Here is a 16,509-nt window from a genome sequence, read left to right on the forward strand (position 1 = left end):
TCCACTGAAGTCCTGAACACCTCAGAATCATCCATGAGGGTTGGAATCAACTTCTTCCAAACTCCTGTTAATGTAAGTGTTTTGATCTCTTCCCATGAATCTCGAATGTTCTTAATGACATCTAGAATGTTGAATGCTTTCCACAAGGTTTTCATTTTCTTTGCCCAGATTCCATAAGAGAAATCACTATCTAAGGCAGCTATAGTCTTACGAAATGTATTTCTTAAATACTAAGACTTAAAAGTCGAAATGACTCCTTGATCCGTGGGCTGCAGAATGGTTGTTGTGTTAGCAGGCATGAAAACAACATGTATCTAATTGTACATCTCCATCAGAGATCTTGAGTGACTGGGTGCATTGTCAATATCTTAAGGGCCCTAGAATTTTGGGAAAGGTAAATGAGCATTGCCTTCAACTTAAAGTCACCAGCTGCATTAGCCCATAACAGGAGAGTCAGCCCGTCATTTGAACCTTTGAAGGCAGGCATTGACTCCTGAGTCACTATGAAAGTTTTAGCTGGCACCTTCTTCCAATATAAGACTGTTTCATCTATGTTGAAAAATCTGTTGTTTAGTGTAGCCAGCTACCTTCATGAAGTATCTTAGCTGGATCTTCTGGTAACTTACTGCAGCTTCTACACCAGCACTTGCTGCTTCACCTTGGACTTTGATGTTATGGAGGCAGCTTCTTTCCTTAAAACTCATGAACCAGCCTCCACTGGCTTCAAAGGTTTCTTCTGTAGCTTCCTCACCTCTCTCAGCCTTCACAGAATTGAAGAGAGTCAGGGCCTTCCTTGGAATTAGGCTTTGCCTTAAGGGAATGTTATGGCTGGTTTGATCTTCTATCCAGACCACTAAAACTTTCTCCATATCAGCCGTAAGGCTGTTTCTCTTTCTTATCACTCGTGTGTTCACCGGAGTAGCACTTTAATTTCCTTCAAGAACTTTTCCTTTGCATCCACAACTTGGCCAGCTGTTTGGCAAAAGAGGCCAAGCTTTCAGCCTGTCTCAGCTTTTGACATGTTTTCCTCACTAAGCTTGATCATTTCTAGGTTTTGAATTAAAGTGAGAGACGTGCGACTCTTCCTTTCATTTGAACACTTAGAGGTCAATATGGGGCTACTAATTGGCCTAATTTCAATATTACTGTGTCTTAGGGATTAGAGAGGCCCAAGGAGGGGAGTGCTGGGGAACAGCCAGTCAGTGGAGCAGTCAGACACATGCACCATCTATCCATTACGTTTGCCATCTTATATGGGCATGGTTCCTGGTGCCCCAAAACAATTACAATTGTCACATTAAAGATCACTGACCCCAGATCACCATAACAAGTATTATAATAATGAAAAAGTTCAAAATGTTGTGAGAATTACCAGTGCATGACACAGACACGAAGTGAACAAATGCTGTTAGAAGATTAGTGCTGATAGACTTGTTCAACAAAGGGTTGCCACAAAGCTTCAATGTGTAAAAAACACAATATCTGTGAAGCACAGTAACGTGAAGTGCAATAAAACAAGGTATGCCTGTATTAAATTTTCAGAACAGCTTGAAGAAAAACTTTGACCCAAGTCACCCAGTTAGTGGCAAAGCCACACAAAAAGGGCAGAGGGAGCTGAGTGAGGGAGGGAGACAAGACACCAGTCATGACTTTCCAGAGAGGTATCAGTGGAAAATAAGTGAGGAAGTCTTCGTAGCTATGGATGACAACTACACCATTCTAGGCCTTCTGCCACTGACCCTTCTTCCATTTGAACAGAGAGAAGGAACCAGAGGCAGGGTCAGGAGAGAGGCCCTACTTTATCTGAGTCTCGTGGGATTTGAAGCATGTTCAAAACATGCATGTGGATACACTCAAACAGGCAGCTGCTGGGACTGTCAGTCAGTAGTTGGTATGGGAGATGGTGGAGGAACCTGACTTGAAACTAAAATGGAAAATGAGAAAATGGACCAAGCCTCCGTTCCTTGGAGGGGGTCCATATGGCAAAGACTGAGTCTGCTCAGGGATGTCACGATTTAGTCCAGTCTGGAGTCAGGAAGTGGCGATCCTGAGGTTTCAATCCAGGGACATGGGTCAGAGCAGAGTGGATATGATACCAAATGCTAAAGTAGGTAAAGCCAGATTGTGGAGAACGAGTATAAGAGCTGGTCTTCCCAGGCCCTGGGGCTGGTAGGGAAATAGGATTTGGTAGGGATACTGGATGGGTGTCCCCATGCAGTGAACACACCTGGGAGGGGATCCAAAATGCCCAGGACGCCAGAAAACACAAGGCCCTTGGAAACCACTCAGCAGCCCCATTATTTCCAGAGGGTACTGCCGATCCAAGGTGCCCCCTTCAGTCAGATTTCTGACCTCCTGCCTTAGGCAGATGCTCTTTGGTCCTGCTCTCACCGGGATTCTGGAAGGGGCTGGAGTGACTCTGGCCTCACACACACCCATTGCCCGTGAGCAGTTCAGCCCTGCCCATTTAGGTAGGGTTGGGAGCCCTCAGGTAGCTGGGAGCCAGCAAGGCTGCACAGGTCTGGAATTAGGACAGAATCAGGGCTAGAGATGGGAGTCGTTTTTCAGGAGGCTGTACCTCAAACCTGGAGTAGGTAAGATCTTTCAGAAACAGAGACTGGGAAAGGACCAAGGATTGGAAGTGCTTACCCTCAAGGGCTGTCCAGAGGAAGGAAAGTAAGGATTAATCAGATCAGTTAAAGGTAAGTGAGGAGAATGTAGCTTTTAATGTTTCCCTTCTTTCCCTCCTTCCCTTGTTTCCTGTGTATCACTTTTATTTTTCACTGTGATTTCCAATTAGAACAAACGTTCAAAAAGAAAACTCGTTTCATTAGAAAATGAAGGTAATGACACCTCCCTCTGGGGAAGCTGTGAGTATTAAATGGGACCGTGGACATGACTGCATCTTTGGGTGCTCAACGTGTGTTGATTTGCACCACTTCCTACCCTCCCGCTTCCCTGGGGTTATACGCCTCAGCTTATAAATCCCTTGATCTCATCATCAAAATAGAAACAGGTGTGATTATATTAGGTGTGGTTGATTTCTACACACAGGCTTAATAGTGAAAGAAAAGAATCAAGCCTTTGGTTTCCAAATCAGCTTTCACGGTGTATGAAAAGGTGTTCTTTGCTATACCCTTTAATGGGTGAGAAAATTGAAATAATCAACTGAATAGAAGTACCCTATCCAGACTTATAGTTCTAGTCTGTGCCCTGGCAGACACTTTCTTGCCTGTCGCTTAGCATTTGGGAAATTCCAGGGAGTCAAAAGAAACAAGACAATGAGTCATTTGGAAGTACTTATCCTTCCAGTTCTGGAGCAAAGCAGTTCCCCAGAATTACCTTACAGGAGGCCTGTTGCTTAGCTCTTACATTTCAGCTCTTCTATTTCACAAGTGCAACGAAGTTAATCATTGGCCTGTTTACCTTTTCCCCTTATTAGAAGTAGCCAGCGTTTATGATTCTAGGAGTCACCAAGACCACTTCCCAGACCCTCGTTTCCTGTAATACAATGCACAGTGTTTTCGCTTAGAAACCCACACAGCTGTCAAAGCATAGTTCCATTATCTGCCTGTTAACTCTCTTACGGCCGGGGGAACCCCTGATCCTTGACAAATCACACGGGGAATCTAAAACAGTTGTAAAGGAGTCTTTCTCAGCTGCCAGTCCCTAAGAAATTGATGAACGTTTCCGTCATGGCCCAGCAGCCTCTCTTCCCACACCTTGGAGGTTAGGCTGAGTTCCAGAAGGAGAGACCACGATATTGTTGAGTTATAATCATGTCTGCTCCTTGTGCCTGGCACCACTATCTCCTCTCCACCCCTGAGGGTCCAGGGATCCCCAGGAGACCACCCCAGCTTGCCTCACATAATGATCTGTGCATGTATGTATAAGTACATGTATACACACGCCAACATCCAAAACTTAGAATAATGTCACATAGAATTCATTAGACCTCAACTAAAAATCGGAGGATGCCACAACACGAAGCCTGCATCCCACCTGTGACCTCAGATCAAGAGGATCGATACCCTCTGTTGAACCTCAGTCCGTTGCAGTTCTGATTACGAAATATAACGACACTGGATGATAAGAGTTCTTATGTCGGCTGTTTCACTCTTCTACATTACCTGATGAGCCCAGTAGGCATTTGAGTGGAAACGAGTGAATTTTCACTTTCTCCTAGACTCTCATCGCCACCATGGGCACCAGCATCACCAAGCCCTCAGTTAGCTGTCCACTTTCAGGGAAAAAAAAAGGATCAACAGGTTTTTTTCTCCCCCCTTCTCACTGAGTCCCTAGAGCTCTTGCAATGGAGTTGTACCAGGCTCCTAAGGGCATCCAAAGGCCACGAGCCTGTTCCCCGGGCTGGAACGTGGGCTGGCAGGGTTCTGAGTTTGGCATTGGCCCCTTTGACATTTCTTGTCTCTTCAGGGGGCAGAAAACCAACTTGCGTCATAGGCCAGTTCAGTGTGATCTGACTGAAAGGAAGATCTTTTTGTTGTTGCTATCACTGAAGTATTGGTATCCCTATATTTTATATCCATATATGCATATTTTACATATATCCTGTGTACATATTTTATACATATATAGGCCTATGTGATTTTGATATATCACAGTAGAAAACTTAGATATATTACCGGTCTGTAGTTCAGTTGAGGTTGGGAAGCCCTGGCCTGGGGTGTGTGGTCCCTGTTTCCTGACATCTCAGTTTTCTTTCCCATGTGAGGAAGTACCCTGCATAGACGTTAATAGTCATAGTAATCTTTAATGGACCGTATCCTACAAAACAGCCTGTCCATCCATTGTCACTGAGCTTTCCCATTCACTCACAGAGACGCACAGGGCAGGAGTCATTACCCTGATTTGCTGAAAAGGAAACTGAGGCTCCGGTGAAGCGGCTGCTCACAGGCTTTCAGGTGGTTGGGGAGGAGTCGTAGAAAAGCCAATCTCCTGGGCAGGAGCCCAGGGCTCTTTCTGAGACTGATGCCTCCACAGAATCCAGTGAACATCTAAAACATATCTGCTGATTGACTAAACGACCACAGTCTCCGGCAGTTAGTACATAAGAAGATAAAGCCGAATATTAAAAATACACATGCGCTGTACTGAAAGTTCCTAGGTATTGTATTGGAGTGCGAGGCTTAAAGCAGTTGTCAAGGTACTCTACAATGAAAAATGGTCATGGTTGGAATGTGCTTCTTTATCTCACTAACTCTATACCCCAATTTTTATCAAGAACCTCAGGGCTGAAGAGCTCAAACTGCATTTTGAAGCTTATTAATATTCACCACCACACCTTCAATGGGTGCAGGGCATGTATTATTATTTTCATGTTTCCGACGGAAACATGGCAGGGAACAGAAGCATAGCCACGTGTGTCTGGGTTAAGGATTCAGAGACTGTTCTCTTTTAGCACCATCATCCACGTGCAGTTCGGCTCTGCCCTCCCCTGTAAGAAACAACACTGAGATAAACCAAGGGGGATGCTGTCATTTCAGCCTGATGTCCCTGGTGTCACAGTCTGACCAAAATAATAAGATCAAAGCCCCAAGGCTATGATGAAAATAAGAGGCTATGGTGAAGCGAGATCAGCAAAGAACCCTGGGTACTCAATTGTCCTTAGAAAAGAAATAAAAACATAGATGTGTATTATGATACAGTGGCAATTAAGACCTATCTCTCACAGTGAAGACAGCCAGCTTAGCCATCCAAGCAGTGGCCACACAAGAGCTGGGATTTTAGATTCGATTCTGCAGTGATGTTTCAGCCTGATCTTAAACATCCATGTGTCAATTTCACTGCTTCCTATACTCCACTATTTCTCATCCTGCAAATCTCTCTGGTTTTTTTTAAGCAGGCCAAAGACACCTGGCGTTAGCAATGACCACTGAAAAACACATAAGAAATGTCATGCAGGGCAGGTCAGTGGTCCATTTGATCAAGAATTCTGTCACCACTATCTGAGACATTTAAGGGAAGACATGACTTCTTAAAAACTGGTGTTGCACATCTGAAAACTTATCCTACAAATACAAGAATCACACAAGATTATTCATTGCACTGACATTTGTAAAAACAAGAACTTGGGAACTAACTAGGTGGTCATTAGTGAGATTGGTTGAATAAATTATGGCACATCCATACAATGGACTATAACTCAGCTCTAAGAAAAAGGACGGGGGCTTCCCTGGTTGGCGCAGTGGTTGAGAGTCCGCCTGACGATGCAGGGGACGCGGGTTCGTGCCCCGGTCTGGGAAAATCCCACATGCCGCGGAGCGGCTGGGCCCGTGAGCCATGCCCGCTGAGCCTGCGCGTCCGGAGGCTTTGCTCCACAACGGGAGAGGCCACAGCGGTGAGAGGCCCGTGTACCGCAAAAAAAAATAAAATAAAAAAAATAAAGGATGAAGGCCTTTATGTACAAATAAGGAAAGATCTCAAGGACGTATTTTCAAATACACAAAGCAATATGCAAAGAAGCAAGTATGTATAGGATGCTGCTATTCGTTTAACAATTGTGGGGGTAAATATATTTGATCATTTAATATATATTTATTGAACATCTTCGATGTCCCAGGAACTCTTCTGGACTCTGAGGATATGACTGCAAACAAAACAGATTAAACTCTTTGCCTTCAAGGAATTTATTCTTATCTGCCTGTATATGCACTTTAAAAAGTATTTTAAAAGATAAAAGAAAATCCATAATAGTGATTACTTGTTGGGAGAGGCAGGGACTGGGGAGATGTAGAACAGGGGTCAAGAGAGCAAGTTTTCACTGTATGGCCTTTTACATTTACTAAATATTCAAATCAAATCAAATACATATGAAAAAATAAACAAGAAAATCTTAAACACCTTTCTTTATTAATCTGATATGGACTTGCACTCAGTAATTTATCCAAAGCTGTCTTGAACCTCTTTATCAATTTAGCCTACATATTACACCCTGTGAGCAGGGATTCTTCCATATATTTCCTTGTTGAATTAAATAAAATAGCATTCCTTTTGTTTATCCTATAAGCATTTCTTTCTTGGTTGAAAAACAAACACCTTTCATCTAATATGCTGAGATTAAATGAACATATTTATGTGTACTGTCCTCAGACCATTCATTAATCTATAAGCCTAAATGAAATCTCCCCATTCTCTTTGCTTTTTCTCACTGAAGAGTTCTCATTCCTGCTAATAAAATCCTTATTTCCATTCTGTTCATTACATAAATCAGGTTCTGGGCTTGTAATTGAAGTGACTGGGACTTCATTTCTTCCCCCTACTGGAACCATCAGCCACCAGTCTCACCCTTCCCCTGACTACCTTTTACCTTCATTTTCAACCATGAGCTCTTTTCCCTGAGAAAACATCCAAAAATGATCATTATGCAACACAGACATTTTTAAAAACATCCTAGCACTAAATTCATCTCTTCCTGTCCCCCGTCATTCCTCTAACTCCCAGGTTTCTTGTTCCCTTTACACCCTCGTCCATGGAGGACGCTGCGCTGTCTACCCATTGTTGAGTTTCATGTGGTACCATTGTGTGTCTGCCCCTCTTCTTTCACCCATGCGTCTAATTGCCAAACTAAAAGACAGTTCCCCACTCTGATCATCCTCAGCCCTTCTGCAGTGTTTGAAACAGTTTGAAATCATTTATACCTGTCATAGGTCACAGGCTCTTATCATTAAGAGGGTCCTTGACTGCTGGTTGAAGTCCAACATCCCTGGACTCTTACAGAGGTGCCTCTGGCGAGTCCTGTGAGCCCCATTCTCTCCAGTTTAGAGATATTCATGCATCCGCTATAGCAGATGCTGTCAGGCTCTGCCCATGTCCCCTGGGATCCCTTTCTAGGGTGACCAACTAATTGTTTGACTTGCCTGGAACTGAGCAGGTTCCCAAGATGTGGGGCTTTCCATTTTAAATCCAGTCCCTGGCAAACTGGGATGAACGGCTTACCCTCCCTTTTCTAATTTACATCCCCTGCTTCTGTGAGCATCTTCACTCCTGGCACCTGTGTCTCCTTGCTGAAGAGCTGCCCTCAGGCTGCTAACCTCCCCTAACCTCCTCCCCACCCCTCCCAAAGAGCCAGAAGTGTCTGAGAGTTTATCTGTCCCTGGGCCAGCTCTTAACCAATGACTGAAGGGTGAAGGGGGTTAGCTACACCAGTGTTTTTGACCCTGATGGGGTCAATGCTGAGTTAGGACTTTCACTGTCTCCAGTGCTCCTGACAAGACTAGGTCAAACTTACCCTCCGTGGGACTTTGATGCCACATCCTGGCTTAGTTGTCTTCCCTTTGCTGTCCCACTTCCCCATTCACTTCTAGTATTCCTGGGAGTACCTCCTAATAAATCACTTCCTTATCTCAGAGGCTGCTTCTGAGGAATCCAAATATTTTGGTTATCTCTCGCTGTGTAGTAAAACCATCCCAAAATGTAGTGGTTAAAACAACTGTTTTATTCTCTCTCACAATTCAGTGGGTGGACTGTCTCTGGTGCGTGGTTCTTCTATCGCACGTGATGACAGCTGGGGCTGCAGTCATCTGGGCTGGAATGTCCAAGACGCCCTATGCCATGGATCTTCATGTGTCTGAGGCCCCTTGACCGTTCTGCTTGTCACACCTGGGGTCTCTCATGTGGTTGTGGTCAGATGACAGCTGGGCCTAGAGTCACCTGAAGAACCAACTAGAATGCTGTATAGCTGGTCTTCATTCCCTCTCCATGCAGTTCCAAGGCTGCTTCTCTTATATTTGTTTCCTAGGGCTGCTGTAAAAAAAAAAAAGTACCACAAACTGGTGGCTTAAAACAACAGATATGTGGGCTTCCCTGGTGGCACAGTGGTTGAGAGTCCGCCTGCCGATGCAGGGGACACGGGTTCGTGCCCTGGTCCGGGAAGATCCCACATGCCGCGGAGCGGCTGGGCCCGTGAGCCATGGCCGCTGAGCCTGCGCGTCGGGAGCCTGTGCTCCACAGCGGGAGAGGCCACAGCAGTGAGAGGCCCATGTAATGCAAAAACAAAAACAAAAACAAAAGAAACAAACAAAACCAGATATGTATTGTCTCACAGTTCTGGTGGCTAGAAGTCCAAAATCAAGGTGTCAGCAGGGCCACGCTCCTGCAGGCTCTGGGGAAGAATCCCTCTTCACCTCTTTCTAGCTTCTGGCAGTTGCTGTCAGTCCTTGAGGTTCCTTGACTTGCAGCTGTGTCACTAAAATCTCTGCCTCTGTCATCACACGGCCTTTTCCCCTTGTGTATCTGTGTATTTACATGGCCTTCTTATGAGCATACCAGCCACTGGCTTTAGGTTCCGTCTAATCCATATGACCTCATTTTAACTTGATTCCATTTGCAGCGACCCTATTTCCAAATACGGTCTCACTCACAGGTTCTGGTTTGGCACATGGTCTATCCACCTGGTATCTCCATCAGAGTAGCCAGACTTCTTCTAGGCAGCTCAAGGTTCCCAGAAACACAGAAGTAGAAGCTAACAGGGCTTCTTGAGACGTACCAATTATTCACAATGTGCTTGGCACTGTTTTAAACGCTGAGGTTACAGTGAAGAACAAGACAGGCAAGGTGCTTGCAGTCTTACAATCTCCACTGTAGTGGAGAGAACATCATTGACCATTTCCCTTGCCTAGAACTCTTTGAGTTACCATGTTGTGATAATGTGGGAAGAATAATAAACTACATCTGACACCTGGACTTTAGCTGTGCTTTGGGTTCCAGACAGAATAAAAGATAAAGTAGCCCATCCTTGGGCTCAATCGCATAATGTCCCCAGGCCTCCATTTCCTTGTCTACGTAGTGGAAGGTTTGAACCAGACAATCTAACAGTATCCAGCTGAGGTCTCCACTCGACACAACTGCTTTCTTTTGTTCAAACAACGTTCCAACTTCTATCTCCTTCCTAGGCTTTAGAAGTACCTAAAGCTTTGGGGGACGAGTAAGGAGGGAATGAGAACTTATAAAGAGGAAGAAAGAAAATGATCTTCCTGGGCAGTTGAAAACTGCCTCTCCCACTTCACAAGACAGCCCGTCTTCTCGTCCTCTTGCCTTTAAATTGTCACACTTCCCTAACTTATTAATACACATCTGCTCAAATTGTGGTTTCCGTCTCAACTGACCCATTTGGCAGGAGTGACAGGCTGCAAATCGTGATCTGAGCCAACATCATCTGATTTTTTACCGTTGCTATCTCGAGCATACACCTGTCACAGAGAACGCCAGGTGTTAAGCAACAGATGTTCCTGGGATTCACAAAGAAAAACAGGTAACTGCTCCTCTATGCTTCTTAGCATAAAAACACAATAATAGCCATTAATATATTTAATAGAAGGGACCAGAGGATCAGCCCATTGGTGGAATATATGTATCTTGTTCCAAGCAAGTCAGTAGAGCTAAGAATATGGGCTTTTTTTTTTTTTTTTTGAGAATAAGTGTTAACAGTGCTCTGAATAAAAGGTAACTCTATGCCACTGTTGTTTCAAAGTGCAGTACAGGGACCACATGCATCAAAATTACCTGGGCTGCATATTAAAGTGCAGATTTCTGGGCCAGTCTCAGAGATTCAGAGTTAGAAGACCTGGCACTTAATCATTTCCCCAAAGCACACTGAAAATATTGAATCCTATTAGTATCTCATCTTTTCATGCAATTCTCAACACTCCCTGTTCTTTCTTCTAGACTGTTTGGATTCTAGGTCAGACCTTCACAAATTTCCCTCCTGCCGTGCTTCTGGAATGAGCCCAACCATCAGTATTCCCAATGCCATCCTCTCTTCCTTCCATCCCCAGCCCTGCACTCCCCACTTCTGCTGAAGCTGTAGGGACACAAAATCCAAGGGTGGAGCAAAAAATAGAGCCTAAGAATCACCCCAACCAAGGGCCAGCAACAGGCTCTGAGTTGAAGGCAGGGTAGCTGGGAAGCCCAAATTGTTGAAGATGCAGGGAAGTGTAGTGAGTGTGGTGGAAAGGGGGCAGCCAAGCCAGTATCCCAAAGCACCCTGTGGCTGCCACACACCGCAGTGAGGCCAAGTTTCAAGACCCAAGGATGGAAAAGATTAGATCATACCCTTTTGTCATATGTCAGTAAGAAAATTAAAAGGATTATACAATTCAGAGTGTGGTAAGAGGCTTACAACAGAAGAGAGTTTTGAGTCAAAAAATTTTAACTACCTTAAAATTGAATATATTCCCTATCACTCAACAGAGATTTAGTTCTTGCCATTTAATCTGTTGCATTTAAAATGAATTCTGTTGTGTTTTAAAAGTCAACTTGGATTCGTTCAATGAATATTTATCAATGCCTGCAGGGGATACAATGTTCAGCAAAAACTGACTTGGTCTCTGCCCTTAGAGAGTTTATATTCCCACAGGGAAGAGAGTGGTTGAGTAAATAATCACATTAAAAAAAGCATTATTGCAAACAGAGCGAAGTGTTACGACAGTGAGGTTCAGGGTATTATAAAGATATATTACAGGAGTACCTGTCCTAGTCTGGGAAGGTCGGGGGTGGTGCGGCAAGAAGGTGTCCCTGCAGAAGTGACATGTGGTCTAAGAACTGAAGAATGAGCAAGTTAATCAGACTTGGTGGGAAGAGCATTTCAGACAGAGGAAACAGCATTTTTCCTCTGCAGTGGGTTGAAGATGTCCACATGAAAGCAAGCAAGTGGTCCTGAGTACAGAGAACAGAGAGAAGGAGATTCGCATGAGGCTGGAGCTACAGGCAGAGGTCAGACTTTGCAGGGCCTTGCTGGTCCAGCTAAGCAGACAGTTCTTTATCTAAGAACAGCGAGAACCATGTGAAGCAGGGGATGATATGGTCAGTTTGCATTTTAAAAAGTCCTCTTATACTGCAGTGTCAAGAACAGACGAAGAGGGCCAAGGTTGGAAGTGAGAACACCACTCAGGGGTCTATGGAACCAGGTCAGATGAATGATAACCGTGGCTTGGGCAAAGCGGGTGGCAGTGGAGATGGGGAGAAGAAGACTGCTTTGAGACACATTTCGGAGGTATCAGTGACAGGACTTAATAATGGATTTGATACAGGATTAAAGGAGAGGAGAGGGATGAGTCAGGAATTATGCCTAGGTGTCTAGCTCGTACCACTAAATGGAGGACTCTGTCCTTCCCTGATGGAGGGAACACTTAAGAGGACTGGGTTTGGAGGGGAAAATAATTATGTTAACTTTTGGATATGCTTAGCTTGAAGTGTTTCTGAGACATCCGAATGGAGATCTGGAGGAGGGACCTGAAGTTCAGGAGTCATCATGCTTTGATGGTAATTGCACTCGTAAGTGTGGATGAGATCACTTAGAGATTCCATGTAACCCATGCAATACAGAGTGGTGATTGAGGGCAGGGGTCCTGGAGTAAAACTGCCTGGATTTGCAGCCCAGCTCGGTTTCCTCCTAACTGTGCACGCATGAGGAAATGGCGCAAATACTCTAAACCAAATTTTCCTATCTATAAAACAGAGACAATACCAAATTTTCCTATCTATAAAACAGAGACAATAATATTTCCTACCTTATAACACTGTGGGGAATATGAAATGGCATGAGGAATTTAAAACTCTTAGCATGGTTCTCAGAATCTAGTAACTATTTTATAAACCAGTGTAGACTTTCCTTCTTCCACCCAGGGCTAAGCCTTGTGGAAATCCAATGTTTAATGACTGGATACAGAAGGATGAAGAACAACCGCATTACAGTCTGAATCTGTGCTGTCCAAATCCACCCACCAGAGAAACTAGGTCAGCAGCTGTATCTGGAGTCTGCTGGGGTGGGTTATCCCTTTTCAAGCAGATAGAAAGGGAGGCAAGAGTCCTTGAAGGGAACCCAAAATCAAAGGCCTGGTTCAAGGAATAAAAGGAGATAGAGAGTAGGGGACAATAAAGCAGAGTCAGGAACAGGCTGGAAATAGCCCAGGAACAGGTCAGAAATGAAGGAGCGAGAGACTGGGAACTGCCTGCTAACTATGGGATGCCCAGAGCATCTTACTGAAGATAGAGGGACAAGATGGGAGAAGCCACAGGATTTCATACCATTCTTAGGTAGATAGATGCCTGCTGCTCAGAACCACTTACCCCTAAAAATAATTAAAATTGTTCTATACATAAACAATGAAATAATAGAATTTGGTAGCCCTTCTAGTTTAAGAGTGTCCTGTGTTATATAAGTTAAGCCATGACACATTATGAAATTCTGATACTTATATATGATGTTAATATGTTACTTTAAAAAACATTCTCTATAATTTTCAATTACTGTTATTGTTTTGGGATATATCGTACAGGAGGTATTTACTTTATCCAAAACGCAGTTCACAGCCACATTCAAAACGTTCTAAAAATGTTTATCAAGATGATGATGATAATAGTGATATCCTCCATGTCATTATTAATGTTGTCCAGAGATAATAGGATCTGGTCAAATGTGATACCTGTGCTATAAAATATATATATATATATATATATATATATATATATATATAAAAAGTTTGTGTGTGTGTGGAGAGAGAGAGGATCATGCAATGGCAAAAAACTTAATTAAAAATTGAAGCCAAATATATAGCAATCGAATTTGCATTATTAAAGTATTGATATTGGCTGCTGCTCCTAGAAGTCTATTCTCATTATTATGATAGCTTCTGTTTCTCCCATTAGATTGATGAATTGCTGAAGGAAGAAAAAAGTGAATTCGTTTCAGTAAGTGAAAATCATTTCAGTGAGCATGAATTTCTTTTGGTCCAGCCCCAATACGAAAATAGTCACAGGGTGAATATCAAATGGTGTCTAGCTCAGGCTATTTTCAGTCAAAGGCAAACATGCAATGAGGTTCAAAGGAAGAAACATTATTACCTGAAATTTAACAGAGATCTTGGGGAATATTTAAATAGACTCAATCTACTTTTATTTATTTATTTATTTTTTCCGGAGTAGAAATGTTGTTCTGAAAGTTCTTCAGGCTGACATGGTCTGTTTACTTATCGATTGCATGTTCCTCACTATGCCAGCAGCATCCTAGTCCCCGGGATCAGTTTTGAACATAGCTTTTTAGCTTTTTATATTAGGACACTGTAAGGTGTTAAAGGCAGGCAGAAAGTGAAAAGTAGCTCTCTCCCCACACACACCCACAGGCACACCCATTCCTCCACGATATCCTCCCCTCCCATCTCCTTGCTGCCCTGCCTCTCTTCAGGGATGCTCCCGTTCTATTGGAGTTTGGGGGGCGGGGTAAAAATCACTCATCCAATCCTCACCTTCCAATTCCACGCAGTTAAGAACTTGGCAAAAGGAGCAACTGGAGAACCAGAGCACAGCATCAGCTTTACCAGCAGTAAAGCCGGATAGGGTAACACTGTGACGTCCAAGCAGAGGATCAGTTTTCCGATAGGGCCAGAAAACACAGGGCGCTTTGTTAACCTGTGCGGAAGTTCAGCCCGGACCTCCTAGTTCTCTGCTCAGTATCTATACCTGGGGATCCACTGGACCATGACTTATTACCCACCTGCAAGTGGAGAAGCAAGAACAAGTCACTTAGCTGGACCCATCAGTGACAAGCTAACCTCTTGGAGACTTGAGATAGGCACGTGCAGCTCCTAGGAGCACTTGGGTCTAAGAAACCAGGAGAGAAAGAACAGTGACCTATCAACACTTAACTTTGCCCAGTAAGGAAATGTGGCAAGTAGGTGGGGCACTTTCCCTAGTCTCACCAATCAGAAGACCATCTTCCTCCAAGAGAAGAACTGAGGAAGGTGGGAAGGGCAGGGCTATAGAACATTTCCCACCAGGGTCATTGACCATTCTGGAAGCATGTAGAGAAACTGTTATTTTTCATTATTTCTCCAGTGGAAATAATACACCAAAATACTTTTTCCTTTCATATCAAGCACTGGTTATTGATGACCCAGAAATCCCAGGATGGAAAAGAGTTTATTGAGGTCAAGTTTAATTATTCATGTTCACCATTTTGGTGATTATTAACCCTCTTTTCAACTGGCAGCAAAGGATTTCTGGAGATCAGCTAATTCAGTGTCTCTGAAGAAGCTGGTACAGTTTGTTGTAAATGTGTTTTGCTTCACAGACAATAGTGCTGTGATGGAATGGTTTGTCCATGAGTCTGTGAATAAATGAATAAATCACACACCTGTTAAATTGTGTGCTGCACATAATGAAAGGGTTGTGATGTGGGGTTTTTTTTTTAAAACAAAATGTTGCTTCTCTCCATTTGCTGCTCCTAAACAATTTCTCAGTGTAATGTCTTGTGTATCTCCCCTTTTAGTGAAGCTCAAAGTACTTCATGGCGTTCATATTTATGAATTCCAATTCTATTTATTTTCCCCATCAACTTTCAGAGTGGCAAATATAAACACTGCAATTTGGCATATGAGCAAATTAAAATATATCAACATTCTGATCCTGTACTAGGTCATACTGTAAGTCAAATAGGGAGAAGTAGAAGTGGTAGCTCCTGAACCGGTGCCAGGGCATGCCACTCATCTGGGTGCCCTGTGGAAGGTGTGCAGGACCCTGGAGGGACTCCCCTAAGCCTTGGACCCTCAGGCACCTATTCAGGAACATCTACAATGGATGAGATCTCTGCGCCAGGAACATGGCCATTTTGTCCACTGACCCAGGCTAAAGGAAGGAGGAAACCATGAAGATGCTGTGTTTAAAAACTTGTGCATGGATAGCTTCTGAATCTTCAGTTGTATCTTGTAGCTTTAAAGCAATTTCGTCTTCAAGCCTAGGGAAATGTATTCCCTATGAAGGAGGATATTACATCTTTATCTAAGCTAAGCAGTAATTGCAACACTCATTTGGTCCTACTTTGTACATGTTATCTCCCAAGATAGGCAGGGAAAAGAATAAAGGCTTTGGAGCCAGACAATCTGGCTTTGAATTCATGCTCCACATTCTAGTTATTGACCTAGCTACTTAACTTACCTGATTTGTTTATTCATCTTAACATAGGCATTTTTTAGATTCCAAATGGAATAGATTCTAAAAAATACAACTAGTGAATATAACAATAAAAAGAGGCCGACTCACAGATACAGAGAACAAACTAGTGGTTACCAGTGGGGAGAGGGAACAGGAGAGGGGCAACACAGGAGTAGGAGATTAAGAGGTACAAGCTATTAGGTATAAAATAAGCTATAAGAATATATTGTACAACATGAGGAATACAGCCAGTATCTTATAACTATAAATGCAATATAACTTTTAAAAATTGTGACTCACTATACTGTACTCCTGTAACGTATAATATTGTACATCAACTATACTTCAATAAAATTTTTTTAAATAGGCATAAAATTATTATAGAGTAGTGCTGTTGGGGGAATTAAATGAGATTGTGTGTGTGTGTATATAAACAGAACATGTCACATGATTTGTTAGATGTTAAACATGTAGAAGTTAGATGCTTTTACTGTGCTTTGGCTGTTTTATATATTAACTTCTTTATTGGCCCACCTGGTCCACATATACTTATCTATCATAGCA

At 43.2% G+C, this 16,509-nt stretch overlaps 1 long non-coding RNA gene across 2 annotated transcripts; it reads left to right on the forward strand.

Annotated features, from left to right (window-relative positions):
• The first annotated feature begins 2,576 nt into the window (after window positions 1–2,576).
• On the forward strand, window positions 2,577–16,258 carry LOC132520617 (uncharacterized). Of its 2 annotated transcripts, XR_009540583.1 has the most exons (5): window positions 2,577–2,702; window positions 2,801–2,870; window positions 9,912–10,270; window positions 13,666–13,707; window positions 14,279–16,258. It is a non-coding gene; the product is annotated as an uncharacterized LOC132520617 (long non-coding RNA). The 2 variants fall into 2 exon arrangements; XR_009540582.1 differs by lacking the exon at window positions 13,666–13,707.
• Window positions 16,259–16,509: the final 251 nt, after the last annotated feature.

The sequence above is a fragment of the Lagenorhynchus albirostris genome, chromosome 5 (genome assembly GCF_949774975.1).
Source record: "Lagenorhynchus albirostris chromosome 5, mLagAlb1.1, whole genome shotgun sequence".
NCBI classification, from domain to species: Eukaryota; Metazoa; Chordata; class Mammalia; order Artiodactyla; family Delphinidae; genus Lagenorhynchus; species Lagenorhynchus albirostris.